The sequence below is a fragment of the Mus caroli genome, chromosome 12, assembly GCF_900094665.2.
Source record: "Mus caroli chromosome 12, CAROLI_EIJ_v1.1, whole genome shotgun sequence".
NCBI lineage: Eukaryota > Metazoa > Chordata > Mammalia > Rodentia > Muridae > Mus > Mus caroli.
Window position 1 is genome coordinate 41080717 of NC_034581.1, and position 3627 is coordinate 41084343.

A 3627-nucleotide genomic window follows, 5' to 3' on the forward strand; every position below is an offset into this window, starting at 1 on the left:
ATGTTTCCTTGCAGGCACACTGAATTTTTCATTTGCCATTCATTCCTCTTTGGGAATGGTCATTAAACTGATTGTGACTTCACTCTGTCACACTTTGTTTTCATTATTCAGCATTTTATTATCTTGTTTATGCATTTTATTGTGAAACATTTTTTTTATATTTTTTATTACATATTTTCCTCAATTACATTTCCAATGCTATCCCAAAAGTCCCCCATACCCTCCCCCACCCCCACTTCCCTACCCACCCATTCCCATTTTTTTGGCCCTGGCGTTCCCCTGTACTGGGGCATATAAAGTTTGCAAAGTGTCCAATGTGCCTCTAGTGAAACATATTTTTGAATACATTACTAAAACTAGAGTAGTAACTATAACCTCAGGTTTTGTGTTAATATTTCAAGATTGGCATACAGTAAAGCCAGGTCAGCCATGAACTTATGCACATTTCATCTGTACTTTGGTTTCCTCATTTTTTCTCTTTTCTTTTCTTTTCTTTTCTTTTCTTTTCTTTTCTTTTCTTTTCTTTTCTTTTCTTTTCTTTTCTTTTCTTTTCTTTTCTTTTCTTTTCTCTTCTTTTCTCTTTCTTTCTTTCTTTCTTTCTTTCTTTCTTTCTTTCTTTCTTTTTTTTTTTTTTTTTTTTTGGTTTTTGTTTTTCGAGACAGGGTTTCTCTGTGTAGCCCTGGCTGTCCTGGAACTCACGCTGTAGACTAGGCTGGCCTCGAACTCAGAAATCCGCCTGCCTCTGCCTCCTGCGTGCTGGGATTAAAGGCGTGTGCCACCACGCCCGGCTGTGTTAATCTTTCACTCCAGTCCCACCAAGTACTACTCAATTAGCAGTCTAAAACAGCACCCATTTATTAGCTTATAATTCTGTAGATCAGAAGTCAAGTGTGTCATGGCCAGTTCTCAGGGTATCACATGGCTGAAACTATGGTGTAGGGTCGAGTGATTCCTAACCAGAAAGTGCAAGGGACATAAGCTCTGAGTCTCATTCTTAACAGGATTGTCAGGCTTCAGGATCTCCTCTGGGAGGTGGAATCTCTATAACTCTAAATCTGAGGTCCCAATTTCCTTGTTTCCTGTTGGTTAGAAACTGCTCTCACCTCTACAGACTATCTTATGGTCCTGGCATTCCTGGCCATATTGCCTTTTCTATCTTCAAAGCAATTGTTAGCAGGCTGCATATTTTTAAAGTTTTGAATCTCTGACTTTCCTTTTAACTACCAGACAACACTATTAGTTGTATGTGTGTGTTTTATTTTATGTATGTGAGTATGTGCATATAGTGTGTGTGTACGTGTGTGTGTGCACACTCATTATGTGTGGAGAGCTGAGATAAACATCACAGGTGTCTTTATCCCTCTCTACTTTCATTTTTGAGATATGGTCTCTCACTGAGCACAGAGTTCACTTCCAGCCAGTGCTAGGGATATGTTCATACTCCACCATGCCTGACTCCACCTTCCTACTAGTGGGAGAAGATATATGTGCACCATGAGCTAGGCATCATGGTAGAATAGTATGTACTAGTCATGTGTGTGTGTATCATAGGTACTAACCAGTAAATTAGGTTTCAAACACTAAGGAAACACTAAACTGCTCGTTTTATTTTTAGGCTATTGACATAGGGTGGAGAAAATGGTATAGCAAAAAGAATGCTAACTTGTTTCTCTTAGTACTTAGCACATAGATAGGTCAAACCGTTTTAAAATAGGATGTAGTATTCTCAGAAAATGCTTGCAGATAGTCAGGGAATCTAGCTCAGTAGTAGAGTGCATGCATAACATATATAAGGTCCTAGGTTTGATTACCACAATAAAAGCAACACACACACACACACACACACACACACACACACACACACACACACACACACACTTTACAAGAAGGTAGTTGAGTGAAAAGATTCCTTGAAGTCCAATCTCAGAAAATCCAGAAAAAGATACATTATATTTGTGTGTAGCCCAGGATTGAAATAATCATTAGCTCCAAATAGCTGAGATCACAGTATAAATGGATAAAGAGACGGTGTAGGAAGATATGACCTGCTGGACTTAGGAAGCTGGCTTATTACCTGGCTTAGATGAAAGGTCTTTGCATTTTAGAGGTTACAAGTTATAAATAGGAGACACAGATAGATGTCCATTAGGAAGTTATGCATTAGTGGTGACCATTCAAATTGTATTGGGTGATATCCCAAGAAACATTATTAGGAAGAAATAGAGCTGAAGGAAGAATGTTAAAAGTTGTTTAAATTTAGAGGCAGAAGGAGATAATCTATGCCCTAAATCAAGGTTAGCTAGGACCAGGAAATTAAATACATTTAAATGTGTTTTGTTTTCTAAAAAAAGATGTGAATCTCCTGCCCTTAGAGGCTTTGGGGATTTGCCTGCTGTGTCACCTGTGCATTAGTAGGTGGCAGAGACAAGAGATGCCATGTTTATGCTCAGTGTTCTGATCTGTGAACACAGAATGGTTAGTAGCCCAATACTCTCTGTAAAAAGCGAGCCTGGGACAACTACCAGTCCAGCAGATGGGCCAAGTGAAGAGTGAGACTGAGATGACCATCAGACTGGCACTATATGGCCCCAGACAGGAAGCTAACCTGATATGGCCACCAGTCCTGTGCTGTGCAGACCTGGGGACAGGGCAGACCATGCCTGAGATGACCCCTGCCTGGTGCCATAATGCAGAGATGGAACATTGCACTATGAGATAAAACCAGATATGCAGAGACCTCAGGCACCACTAAGAGGAGCAAGAAAGTGGTGGAGAAATAGAAGAGAAAGAGAAGCAGAACAATGTGGGCACAATGAAGAAAGGAAGAACTGGAGACTCGAGGATAGTGAGGAACAGTCTGATGTGAGTAGCCAGAGATGTCACAAAGGAACATGGTGGGGTCCTGGGCTGTGGTGCCATTGGGTGTTCATGTTTGGGTTTGTGACCCGACAGCAGGGGTCTGTTACCACCAAAGTCCATATGGATGCCTGTGGTTTGGGCTGCCACCTTGTTGGGGTAGTGGGGTTGGGGAAGTGGGCCCACACATTGTAAGAGTTGCAGGTAAACCTGCCTGAGGGAATGAGGGTATGAGCATGGGAGATCAGGCCCTGCCACTCATCTCCTGTGACGTGGCATAGATGAGAGAGAGATACCCTCCTTTCCCCTCCCCCTACCACCTGCAGAAGGTGGGAGACCTGGCTCTGAGGTCATGAAAGCAGAACAGCTGGCCCTGCCCCTCTTCTGGGATCACAGTAGAACTGATCCTGGTGGCAGGGGTGCCAGTGAGCTGGCCCTGAGGGCTTAAGGATGGTAGAGCTGGCCCCACCACATGTCGGCCATTTATTGACATGGGAAAGGGAGAGATATCCCACTCAGTGTCCCTTGCCACCTGTGGCAGGCAGGAAGCTGCCCCTATACCCCCACATGCTGCAGCATTCAGGAGAGCAGTCCCTGCGCCTCATGTGGGTAGCCATAGTTCAGCTGGCCCTGGATGCGGGTGTTGCAGGTGAGCTTGGTCTGAGCGTATAAGCACGGGAGAGCCAGCCATCCCTCTTGTCTGCAGTGTCATGTCAAGGATGAGGGAGATGTGTGTTCCCCAACTCTATTCCTTGCTACCTATGGTGGGAA

The 3627-nt window shown here is 43.5% G+C and overlaps 1 non-coding gene across 1 annotated transcript; it reads left to right on the forward strand.

The window, feature by feature from the left end:
* Positions 1 to 2361: 2361 nt before the first annotated feature.
* LOC115032876 lies at positions 2362 to 2492 on the forward strand. Its single transcript, XR_003838532.1, has one exon. It is a non-coding gene; the product is annotated as a small nucleolar RNA SNORA17 (small nucleolar RNA).
* The last annotated feature ends 1135 nt before the right edge of the window (positions 2493 to 3627 follow it).